Source organism: Argiope bruennichi, chromosome 1 (genome assembly GCF_947563725.1).
Source record: "Argiope bruennichi chromosome 1, qqArgBrue1.1, whole genome shotgun sequence".
NCBI lineage: Eukaryota > Metazoa > Arthropoda > Arachnida > Araneae > Araneidae > Argiope > Argiope bruennichi.
The window spans coordinates 105,980,110-105,994,543 of NC_079151.1; positions in this window are offsets into that span (position 1 = coordinate 105,980,110).

Sequence of the window (14,434 nt, forward strand, 5' to 3'; positions counted from 1 at the left end):
CCTTATTAAGTCGAAGATAAAGCAATCGACTTATCAAAGCAAGGACATAATGCTGGATTAACAATTCTCTTATCATGATAATTGGATGATATACTCTAGACAAAGATTTGCATATGGTAGTTTTCTGTATTAAATAAACGCCCATGTTTTAATATTTACATATAAGTTTGTAATAACCCTCTCTAAACATAAACATACTTTTGCATAGGCATTGCAATTAGGCCAACACAACATTCTCAAGAAATTTTATGAGTGTATAAATGAATATAAGAATTGTTAAGTATTTTCAATACTTAACAATTGATACTTTTACACTATACACTTTCATTAATTGATATTTTTACATTATACCCTTACACTTTCACTAATTGATATTTTTAAACTATACACTTATACTTTCATTCATTGATATTTTTACACTATACACTTACACTTTCACTCATTGATATTTTTACATTATACCCTTACACTTACACTAATTGATATTTTTACACTATACACTTACACTTTCACTCATTGATATTTTTACATTATACACTTACACTAATTGATATTTTTACACTATACACTTACACTTTCACTTTCACTCATTGATATTTTTATGCTATACACTTACACTTTCACTCATTGATATTTTTATGCTATACACTTATAATTTTATTAATTGATATTTTTACACTATACACTTACACTTTCACTCATTGATATTTTTACACTATACACTTACACTTTGACTAATTGATATTTTTACTCGATACACTTACACTTTCCCTCATTGATATTTTTAAATTATACTTTCACACTTTCACTAATTAACATATTTACAGTATACTTTTACACTTTCAGTAATTGATGCTTTTAAAATACTTTTACACTTTTTTTTTTTACTATAAATCTCCACAAAAACAAAAGTACTTTAATGCAATTTATCATTTTACTTAATGAATATTTGTAGGTATAAATATAGCCTAAGTGCAATATTTAGGAAAATAAGTTTTTGCTTGAGGGCACTCAGTTTATATAATGATGAATGATGATTTGTTCATTTTTATGCAAATCTACAATTTTATCTGATCTTAATGAAATTTGACACATTCGCTTTTCAAAATAATGAGAAAATAACTGTCAACATTTCAAACACCAAATTTATTTATAAAATTTTCCTTTAGTTAAGTAAATCTAAGGTAAAATAAAAAAATATTACATATTTAAGTATATCAGTTTCTTTTTCTTACAGCTTTTATCTCTAACTTTAATACAATTTTTATTTAATTTGATACACTTGCATGTTGTAACAATGATCTACGCGAGGCAAAAGCAGCAAGTTTCATCTCAAATCTCAAAATTATACGTTTCAAAAAAGCAAGAAAATTATACAAATCATTTGAAATTTGCTCTTAAACATAATATTTAATTCTGTAAACTGAAATTTCAAATAATTTAATCAAAACAATGAAACAGATGAATATAATACTTCTATCATTTGACAATAGTTCATGCGATGCTTACACAAAAATAACAAACGGATCTTTATTATTGTTATAAACTACAAATATTGACATGTAATTTATTTAAAAGTTTATTATTACACGATAGCATTTTTACAAGAGAATTAAAATTAGCTAACATTAAAATTTCACAATTCTCGTGAGGTCTATGTATACATAATTGTAAATAATAATCCAAAAATGTATGCACAAACAATATTAATATCTGATAAATACCATCATATTTATTTAGATCTAAGAATATATAAATGTAAATAGTGGCTAAAGCTATGATATTACTGATATAAGTGCACTTCTTAACATGAAACTTGCAGTAAAGTGTAGTGATATGTGATGCGCGAAGATCATGCCTGGGTCACCAATGTAGTGATATGTGATGCGCGAAGGATAGAACCTGAGACCTTGTGGTTCGCAGCCCAGTAACTAAACCATGATACCAAAATAATTACTCGGGTAGCAGGGATATTAACTGGCTCATATGTTATTCACCCCAAAAGCATTCACCACGACAAAACAATGACGTCTTAGTGATCTATTTTGCTCATGCTATTCCTACAACAATTTTAGAATGACATCAGAATACCTTTTACGTCACTATTAGTTTCCCATGCTATGCTTTATACCAACCAATTTATTTTTAACAGTAATTTATGGGTGATTTGCATATTTTTCACTCTGAAGCGCAAGAAGACCATATGTTAAGATAATGCCATAGGTACTGAGTATAAACCCTTTGGAAAATTCGAACATTTTCCACGCTGTAAGAGAAACGGAATCAAAGACCTCAATTTTCACAAGTAGAGGCGAGACATCTTTTTCTTGCTTCAGCCCGGAAAGAACAGCTTGGAACGTCATCTTCAATCTAGCAGATTCAGCCTTGACGCCGGAAGCCGAACACACAATAGATATAAAAGATGTTTGATTACTGAAGAACCATCCTATAACATTAGCACTTCCTGCTTTGCTCCAATTGTAGTAGCCCAAACCATAAGCAAAGCATACGAAAGTCAGCAACACGTTGAAAGATATCACGAAAAATATGCAAACTGATAAAGCATCTTCTACTTTAGAGATCACCAAGAATAATTCAGTTGCGCGGTGGTATGCCAGCTTTGCATTTTCAAGAGAATGACATTTCTTCAGACTTTTAGTAATACGTGCAAGCATTTTTTGCAGATTAACACATATAAAGACATATGTAAGACTTATCAATAAAGGTATTGTTAAGAGATATAGATTGTATGAGTAGTTTATGAGAAATGCTATCATTCTTGGAAAATATGTGCTGCAATTCCCAAATAATGTGCTGCGTTGATATTTGAGTGCTTTATTTTCAGTGAGAAATCCTATCATCACTGCTGCAGTCACAAGAGGACACATGTAAACTCCAACTAATGACACATAGAAAATCATCATTTGAACTTTAGAACACAAGGCAGGGGAGAGTTCAATAAGTTTCATGAGAGTTTTCATTAACTTCAATATCTTTTTTCTCTTGCAATAGACAGAATGCCAAGCAAGTAAAACAAGGCTGTCTCTGACATATGTGAAAGCAGAAAGTTTAATTTCGTATTTAAAATTATTTATTTGGAAAGTAAGCATCGCGACACGATACAATAAGAATAAATGTAAGAAGATCTTTACAGATGTCATGGCTATGATTTTAGGTTTTGAGTAATTAGTAAATCCGATTCCAACAATATTAAAAGCAAAGATCAGAAGAAAGAAAAAATTTGATTTTTTTCCCAGTTTTTTGCAAGGTATTGGAATGAAAGAAGTTGCGCAATATCCATGATCTCCGATAAAGGTATGAGATAATCTTCTATTGCAATCATAAATTTCAAATTCATCCATTGCAGCAATTTTCATCTTGAACTTCTTGATGTCCAGTTATTTCAATCTTATACAAAAAAAGGAATTTTCAGTCATCAATTCATTGATTCACTTTTATATAAAAAATGAGAAAAATTTAAAAAAAAAATCCCTAAAGTATAATTCACTTTTTCTGCAACTTTAGGGAGATGAATTTTACACTTCCCAACAGTCTCGATTAAGTAACATAAAACAGACATATGTCAGTTCTACGATTATTCCTTTACGCTGTACTTCTTCCAAATGCCTAGAATGAAAATAACCAATGACACCCTACTGTTTCTGCTATTGTTCTGTCATAAATTGTTATTCCATTCTCCACCTTCTTTTTTTTTCATTATTTTCTTCTTTTAATCGATCTGTAATTGCTGAGACATTTGGAGCGTGGGAGTTATGATGAAACGGCTTATCAAGCATTTCATTAGAATACTCTGATATTGTTTATTTACACGTAACGAAGTTCGTAAGTAACGGATTGCTAATGAATAATAACAGACAGCTGGAACAAAACGGACACGTGCGGATTTCTGTCGCTTGTTATGCATAGGGAAAATAAATAAAAATGTATTCAATGAATTTTTTATTCAATATTAAAAGGAATAAACTGGATAAGGATCTATTCTCTAAATAGGGAAAACGCATATAAATAATTTTAATATGATAGTTTTGAAATATGTAATTTATTAATTAATTGCATGCAAAAGAATAGAACAAAAAACGGTAAACCCCGTGAGTGACTTGGTTCCAAATTGCTAAGGATCTACATTATAAATGTTAAACCTGTGTACCAAAATTTATATTTCTAGCTGTCTTTGTATGCATTCATTGTGTTTTGTTGTACTTGGAAAGCCGGACTGAGAAACTTCTTTGCAAAGATTTCGCTCGAAATTTCATAGATATTTAAGAATTCGATGTAAATAAAATTTATCAAATTTCATTCATCTACCCCCAAAGTGTTTTTCAGTTATCTTGTTTATAGACAGAAAAACGGTCAATTTTAAAAAAATCGTTTTTTAAATTCAGTGTGGATTGAAATGTGAAAATTTGTCACAATTTCAAATTCAAATTTTTTGACAATTGCTGTGCTTTGTCTTTGTATGCATCGTGTATGAAAATGTATTAAAAGCTCACATAACGAGTTGTACAAGTCCAAGTACAGAACAATACATTCTTATGAGAACTTCTTAGTATTTCAGAACTCTTTGCAGAATATATGCGTATTATTTTTTTTAATTTTAATTTCTAGATACTAAATTATTATAATATATTATGGCATCCAACAGGAATTTAAATTAAGTTCTAATTATTTCTAATGCAAATTATTACAGTTCATATTTCTAGAGATTTGGTTGCATTTTATTTCATTCGAGCATTAATTTTTCCAGAAATATTCCACTATCTAAGATATTCCAATTAGTTAGATATTTCAATATCTAATTGCATCAGACCTAAGAAAGTAGTAAACAAATTTAATCTCTGACTTAGCAGTTGAGTACGTGAACTAATGTTGCTTGAATACGCTGAGAAATTCATAATAAGCATTATATTAAACATTGAAGAATATTACATATCCAGTTGGTATAGCATGAAAGCGCTGTACCACATACCTTTTCCCTAACTCTCATCACTTAGATAACATTTGATGTAGCTTTACGAGCTAAAACGAGTTGTCCTGTAAAAGTGAATAATTTTCCAATGTTAAAATAATTTTCTGCAAAGAGGTAATTGTCTTTGAATCTTTTCTCCTTCTGAATATTTATTCATGTATAAAAATATCCATTTATTTGTTAAAAGCACAATTTAAAATTCTGAGGAATTTTTTTAGGTAACTCTAAAGGGAAGAAACAGATTTTTTTCTTATAATAATATGACTACACTTTGTGATAAACTTCCAAAAAGAAGTATCCGTTGAAATATTTCATGTAATGTCTTTTTATACTACACCCGTTCAACAAATTTCAGATTAATTATTATACAAATTTTTAAAAATAGTCTGCACGAAATATTTCCCAACACAATGGCAATCTTTAAAGAATAAAAATAGGATGAAAGAAGAGTCTTGCTCTTTCTTTATTCAAATCATATATTTGGGATATGATTATAAAAAAATGATTGCCTTTAGATAAGAAAAAAATGGGAAAAAGAGTCTGAATACAAACACAAATATCATTATCTAGGAAATTATTATACAAAAATAATTTTTTTCGAAAAATAGACAAAAAAATAATTAAACTTCAGAAATATGTCATAACGTTTTATATAATGAAAAATTCAATTATTATTTTTTTAATTTAAACTAAAGTATACTATTTTATTTTTTTTCTTTCAGGTGTTTTTTTTTCGAAGCTTTAAAATTAGGTAATAATTACATTTTTTTTAAAGAAGTAAGCTTTGTAATGAAGTTTAATGTCATAAATTTAATATTTCCTAAATACAGAAAATAGTTCCGGCGAAAATCAATATTTTTATTAATTTCCCTTTAAATATATTGGCTTACATTTAATTATAGAAAAATATATTGCACTATATATCTGACTATTTTAAAAAAAGTAACAGTTTATTTTCATATTTCTATTATTATCCCCAGAGAAGGTAAGAGTTTTCAATATAAGTTAATGATAACTAAAAAAAAATCTCATTCTGCTTCAAGAAGGAAATTTCAGTTTTCCTTGATAAAGATTCCCCTACTGCATTTGACACTATTTCATTCAGAAGTTGATGTTGAGGCATAGTTTTTCAACGGGCCGTCAAAAATTCACACCATTTTGAAATACAAAAGCTTTTGATAAAAAAATGTTTTGAATGCATTAAGGGAAATATTCTAATGTTTTATCTATCAAAAACCCACCCCTACTCTGCATAGGTGTTCGTTGATTTTTTTTATTTATTATTTTTCAGTTGTAAGTTTATTCTGTTCTATCTATTCGAAGTAGCACATGGTGCGTTTCTTTTCGGGGAGGGGGGTGTCAGAAATTTAAAGTTGGTCAAATGATGAAGATCTCATCTAATCCCTCCTACTCTCTCTCTCCACACTTATATCTAAAGGAACTGGGGAGGAGGGACATTGTGCCATGACAAATTTAACGTCTATCAAGTCCGCTTACACAAAGGTTCTCCTGAGGAATTTTGTTGCCAACAAAGAATTATACGGTTCCGTAGATGAAACCTTTCCATCAGGTAACCGCAGCCCTAAAATCATGCTGAGTTGAAAGATGAAATATTACCCTTGGATAATACATTTTTCTATTTCCCTTGGAGATCCATCTTCCTTCGTATCTCCTCATAAAAATGATATGAAGTAATCTGAATTTTCAAATAGTTTGTCACTAGTATTTAGCCCTAATAATCCTGATAATTTTGTCAGCGTCTCTAAACTACAGTTTAACCAATGAAAGTTTATGAAATTTATAATGAAAATTTAAATATGTAGTTCATCAAATTTTAATGAAACGGTAAATTAAATCTTCACCTTTAATACTGAATTTCGAACAGCCATTCGTATATCCATACATGTTTCAAGACTTGAAATAGATAAACTTTAATCTTCTGTTAAGAAAATAGATAAAATTCTTAAAAATAGAGTTTCTTAATAGAAAACAATGTTTCAAAACAGAAAGCCTGTATTTTATGAATATTTGCTTGCTACATTTGAACATTTAAAAAGAATTTTCATGTTATATTTATTCAGTTATTACAGTTCATCTGGAAAATTTCAGATGAAGCTCCAGTTCCAAATCGTTAATGTTCTAGTTGCTACTTTATTCTTTAATTTTGAAATGAAGGAGGAAAAGGAAATCCCTCATAAACGTAACTTAATGGCTAAAATAAGCAGGGAAGTCCTCTTAATGCCGATTCTTCTGTGCTTTTATTTAACTTCACCCAAACATGAAAAATTCATAAATTTTATGAATATTTTTACCTACTTAAACCAATTCTGCTTACAGCTATTAATACGCATTTTAGTAGCCACGAATAAATATTAGCATTCACTTCTATCAAATATTTTGGCCCATTATTATTTCAAAATAATTACTAATTCTACACACAGAAAAGGAGTTAAAATTTTCCAATGAAATGAGACTAACAAAATTTAAAAAAACATCTTAAATATTTAAATAAATGAAATATGTTTGAAGAATTCACTTGATAGTTAAGTTAAAAAATTTTATAACATCGTTAGAACAAATACTTTAAAAAGATTACAGATTTTTTTTCTAAATAGAAACGAGTTGATGTAATTCTCATTCACTTTTCGACCGCTGTAGCAAGGAAATAGAATATACTTTTGATTAGAAACACGATTTGTATTTAATATTTTCAGAATTAAAAAAAAATAGATTTTGCTTATTCTAAACTTTATCTATTTGTGTATTGGAAAAAAATTATGATGGGAATCTTCAAAATCACGAAGTGAAAGAGCATTACAAGTAAGTTATTTTTGAGCATTACAAGTAAGCTTTCGTTATGCACTAAGATTGAGAAAGAATTATCAAAAATGTGAGCTTAGCAAAAACGTTTAAAAGAGACGTTGAACAGTAAGCAAACCTAGTGCATATCAATAAGCATTCATTCGAGATTTTCCGAACGAAAAATTGAAACATATATAGCAATGTAATTTACTCTTTGCCATTATCACGAGAATGAATGTTAAATTTATGCAAAAATGCATATAATAAAAGAATACAATTTCAAATTTATGACACAGAATATCAGCCATTTTAGTGTACGCAATTCCGCACATAATTTTATTCAATATGTCCTTTTAATTAAACTACATTACCAAACAATTTTTAAGCCTTACCACATATTGTAGTTATCCACAAGTTTTTAAATTTCTATGCCTTATTTAAAAAGTGCAATAAACTAAAAACATAGCAAAACTTTAATTTCTTTCTGTTATAAACTACAAGAAAATAGAACAGAAGACGCATAATTTTCAAAAATTTATTGAACATACATCAAAATTATCAAATTCGGTTTTCATGAGGACTAATACTAACAAAAGTGATAAGGTACACATTAGACTAGGAAATATATTACATGAGTGTATATTAATAAGAACAAACATTTTAAAAATAAACAAATCACAATAAATTAGCTCAATTATCTAGCAACATAGAATGCAAGTGTTGAATTTTACAGGAAACAAGCAAATTATTTCTAAAAAATAAGGCACAAATCATTTGTGTACATTTAGATTACAGTCAGAGAAAGAGTGCCATGAATGTGACAAACACACGACAAAAATCGAGATCTCATACACCATTGGTACAATTTTTTATAGCTTAGAATATAGATAAAATAATTTGATTCAAGGAATCCCTTAACATGCAGTTTTAAAATCAAACTCTTAATTCAAAACATTTGTAAGCTATTAAATCATTTTAAATTAGAATTAATCATTAGTTTTATTATAAATATATGAATTGAAAATTGCATGAAACCTGGTTAATTTTACATTGCAAATGGAGCTTTCTAAGAACTAAAATAGCTTTGTAAAAGACTGTACACGCACCATAAGAAATTTTGCTATTCATCTTTAAATTCAACTTAATAGCTGAAGAAAAATTTTCAACTATGTTTGGACTGGTGATGCAAAAGGGTTAATTTCTTTCCATTTAATGGGAAAATTGACTTGTCCACCATCAGCCTCAACAGTTGCGTTAAAGCTAATAAAATCCAAGCCAACAATACCCATAAGAATTGGGTTTTGAACAAAATGTGTAATAACTATTCCTATTAACCAGACCTCACAATAGAAAGCAAAGAGTACAGCATTTTGTTGATAGACCAAGGACAAATTGAAAACTCTTCATTCTTCTATAAATTCTAACTACAGGATTGCGATTGTAATAAAGATGGCATTCGAAATTTCTTTAAATTATCACAATAAAGGGATTTCAGGGGACAAAGGGATTCCAACAAAACTACTTTGCATTCTGCAACATGATAACATTCCTTATCAGCAAGACTATTATCCTCTGACCAAGCCTTAAAACTGCTAAATAATCATTAATATATTTAATATACATGAAAATCAAGTTGCATTGATCAGTTCGGCATCAAAAACATTTCACAATTGGACAATTCCTTCGGATGATAGAAAACAGCAGGTAAGAATCAAATTCTGGTATATTACTGTTGCAGTCGTTTTGGATATCGACAAAATCTTAAAAACAAATTTGGAGGAAAATGAAAACTTTTTGTTGTTGTTGTTAAGCTCTCTTCCATCTCATCTGTCAGATACGAAATTCGCGATACGAATCAAACTTATGTTATTAAAAGTAGATAATTAGTTGTTCAGGGACCATATTTCATTATTTAAGCATAGATTTTTGAATTTTTCATTGCAACATCAAGTTGGCTCCTCGCATATCATACACCAAATTTGTATTGCCAAAGATTTACGAGAATATTTCTAACATTGAAACATGACCAGTTTAGAAGATTCGAATTTTAGCAAAATTCCATGTTTGCATGAAAATAAATCCCCCCCCCCTCACCTCCCGAAGTTAATCGGAGAAAAGTTATTATAAGGAAATGAAACCACTCTGTGGACCTTGATATTAAAAGTGCCACCCATTCAAATAAAAAAATATTCGAAAATGGCAAACGTTTTTTCTAAATATAATTGAGGATTTAATGAATTCCTTATATACAAAACAATATTTAGTCATTTGTCACGTACGCACACTTCATTTCAAAAATTAAATGACAAAGTTAAAGTGCACGTTAAAACATTAACATAACACTGAATTCTGATATCTGGATATATCCTCACCTTACATCAACAGAACATTTACATGAAAAAAGTTGAATGATTTTTCAAAAACTGTATTTAAATGAAAACAAAGCCCTTAAGAAAATATTATTCGAAAAACAAGGCAAAAAGTCTTGGCAATTATTTCTCCCAATTATTGATGCTCCTCAACAAACAAGATTTAAGAGCAACTGAATTACTACTGTCAAAAGGCAGTACAATTTTGAATGCATATTTAAGCAAACACTTCTCGTTTTATTTCCTTTGTCGTTCTTTTTCAGCTAACAAAAAGCCAACATATTACTAAAATTAAAAAAGGGTAACTGCAGGCTCTTTCTTTAGAAGCCATTACAAAGGAACTCAAGGAATCCCACAAACCATTACCATTTTTGCCCCAATGCTAGAAGACCTGCTTTATAAGATAATATAATGTTGAATAGATGAAGAGAATTTCCAAGTGCATTTTAGAGGAATTAGGATTCACTTCACTCTGAAATGTATCAAATTAATCGACGAGTTCAGCAAAGGAATTGACCAATATCCGAGTATAATCAAAACAAATGTCTATAATAAGAAGTGGAATAAATCGTTTAAGGGATTTAAGTTATTTAAAATTCCATTATGCTGGAATTTTGCAAGGGTCAGAGAAAAAAAACAATTTCGATTTTGGCCCATTATCCATTTCAATGCCGTATGAAGAAATTGTCAATCATAGGTAAAATAAAGGTAAATAGCCTGGGACTCAATAAAAATTTAGTATTATCTGATTAATGAAAATAGCATCATAGCTTTCAGTAAAATGTTAATATTTGCTTCGACGCTTTGTGTAAATGGTATTTAAAACGCTGTTTTCAGAGCAATTCAGAAGTCATTTATTCCTTTGATTGCATTCGAACCATTGAAAATTGCTAGTTAGCAAGAATTCAAGACAAATGTTTAAAATCCAAATTCATATTTGGAAGTTTACCATTTTAAGCGGAAACAGAGCTCGAAATAAAAATTAGCGCTCCAGACTTCATACTTTTCAAGATGGAATCCAGCAAGCATAGATTATTCTATGATGAATCAATTGAGACTATTCAGTAATTTTTGAGCTTGCAGCCAAGATCTAATCAAGGATGAATCAAAGTAATATACAATCATAAGATAAAACAAGATGAGACTCAATTTTAGGTAAGTCAGAATAAAATTGAGTTTAAGAAACCTCAAGCTGCCATTCAGGCTCAGGTTCTTTGTTTCATGGATTAAATAGAAGGGGCCAGGGAGTAAATACGGTCTATTGTTTTGCTGTATCTTAAAATATAAGGATATATTACTATAATTGCGTAAGGAACGTATTCATTATATTCACAACATCTTATTTTCAGAATCAGATCAATATAATTACGTTATACGGTTCACTTGAGCTCGGTTATTAAATGACAAGCGGTCATCTTTAACCCTACTAAACAACCTTTGTAACTATGGGATCGTAGTGAGAATGAAGTTCGTTTCCCCTATGACCAAGCAGCTATTTCACATATATACATTTGGAAGGAATCGGTTTTCAACAAAGATGCGACCAAGCAATTACACATTCTAAAAGACCATGTATGCATGATAGTTATCTACATTTGTAATATGAAACATTTAATGAAAAGTTTCAAAATATTTGTATCGCTAGTTTCTAAACATGGCCCTTATAAATTCTTCTGCAGAATTCTTGATTATAAATTAATGACCCAATTCAATGACCCTTAAAAGCAGTTCAAAGTGACGTATCACGAGCATATCAACGACAGTAAACGTGTGCATCACTGTTGAGAAAATATCACCGAATCTTTTAACATCCATCGTTTGTCCATTTTTCCTTTAATAGCACATTTTCTCTCTAATATTTTTTTGAAAATATAATGCAGACTTATTTAATATTCTCCATTTTCCAGAACCGATTTTATATGCAGCTATATATCATAATTAATTCGTACAATTTAGCAGAGCATTTTTAAAATGAGAACAGTCTATTCCAAGAAATCAAATGATATACAATCAAAAGCGTAGAGGCATAAGTTTTGCTAAACTGGAAATGACTGAAAAGAAGCTTGCCGTTTATAATTCAAACATTTCTCAGCTTAATATAGTGTCGGTTCTTAACAAATGCCTTTCCAGAAGATTACCCGTTTTGGATACAATGACAACTCCCACCTGTGCATCGAATTACAGAATAAGTCAAAATAATTTTATGGATTTTACTCGCTTTTATAAGCTAAATACTTAAACGCGCCTAATTATCTCATGTGTCGATATTCTAATAAGAATTTAATAAATGTTTAAATAGGATACTCCATTTAAAACAAGAGCTGAAAGATTCTTTTAACAAGGAATTAAAGTATTTAATTTCTTAATGCAATTAATGTTATAAAATCTATTCAAAAGAATTCGAGACTGGGCTGTATTTGACAGTTAGAATCTGGAATTTACCGTTCTATTTAAAAATGTTATCCTTTAGAAATTAAAACAAAATCTTCCGCTTACAATGACAATGAGTAACGTACAAGAGATTTTTTTTTTTTTGGCTGAAAACCGTATTTTAGGTACAAGAGGATGAGAGGCAGATTTAAAATTATTTATTGTTTCCGAACCTTGCATTTTTATGTAGTAATGGAATTCGAAAGAAAAATAACAGTTTTGATTTAGGCTATTCAAACATATTTGCTACCTATATAAGCAGACCTAATTGCAAATACATTCCTTGCTACCTACACATTTTCAGAAGCATGCATCTTGCTTTTGCTACCTCTTATCGACTAGAATTGAAATCCATAAAAATTTCATAAACGGTTAAATTTTTTTATACGTAGAAATTTTTCTTTATATTTTAGTGAAGAAATGTAATCCTACACATCTTAAATTTCAGTCTCTTCCCATGGAGCTTTCATAACTAAGCTTAAAATCGCAGAAGTCATTAAAAATGTTCTCAAATAGTTTACTCCATTTTGAATTGAATCTTATTACGTCAATAGTTGAGTATGAAACAAATTAATATTTCATTTAGATTCATTTTCATTAAAATCGTAACAATGAACAAAATTAACATGCTCCAAGCCATTTCACTGGAACCCGATATCGAACCCGCTAATCAGCGTTCGAAATTGACACGAATTGAACAAAATTCGATTTGAATACATTTAAATTCAAAACTCGGGGATATTGAAAAATTACTGTTACTCTGTATCATAAATCTGCTAATAATTAATGCACAGGCTGCAAGATATTTTAATTTTAGTTCAGAAGAAAACGGCTGCCTCCTTAATCCAGAAAGCTACATTCAAGAATTTTAGAAATAAAATTTGACGATTTAACTGGCCAAAGTCTTCAAACTATTCATACTCAATAAAATCCCTAACGAATTTGAGAAATTTAATTTATGGAAGTAGCGATTGCTGTGAAGTAGAGAATTGTTATGCTTTAGATTACGAGCTTAAATTCGATATTTTCACCTTCAACTTATTTTTAATAAATAATGAAGCTTTAATTTCATCAGATTAGACGTATTTAGCTTAATTTTTGCTTTGATTTTTTTAATTTTAGTTTAATTTTTTTTAAATTTTTTTGTGCCAAAAAGACGTTGGCGTTTTACTTATTGCTCAAAAAAAAATTTGCGAGCTTTAAATTTAAAAGTTTATTTATTGAAGCAGAAAAATTACTCTACTTCCCTACCCAAATCCATTTGATCATGGTGATCAGGCATGATCAAATGGATTAATCGAATCAGCGGCCGGCCAAAGCTGATCCGTTTGTTATTTAAGTGAAATGAGGCCAAACTTTCTCACACCAACGTCTTTCAGGAAACATTAATTCATAAAATTAAATTTTAAAATTTTCTTTAAAACTGTAGACTAAATTTTCATCTTTATACATTAAGAATTTAATGGAGGCAAAAAAAATAATCGTAGATTTCAAGAACAATAAGCAGAGAATTCGAATAACCGATGCTTTAAAATTTTCCACTTGAGATTTTATTACCTTAGTTTAAAGTATTTAAATTTATTAAAAATATTTTTGGCAATATGCAAGTCGAATCTAAATATTTAAAAATTAAACATTTGAAATTAAGGTTTGAAAAACATCAGTTTTGAAATGCTTTATTTTCGCGTATTTCGAATATTCTAACAAAGAAATTTATGCAAGAAATTCATTAGAAAATGCCGCATTTAATGGTATGATTAAATGTTGCCAAATCTATGTATCCAGTATTATATCCGTTATTCTTTACATCCGTTATTCAATTAGTACTCTACATACTCGAGCTTAC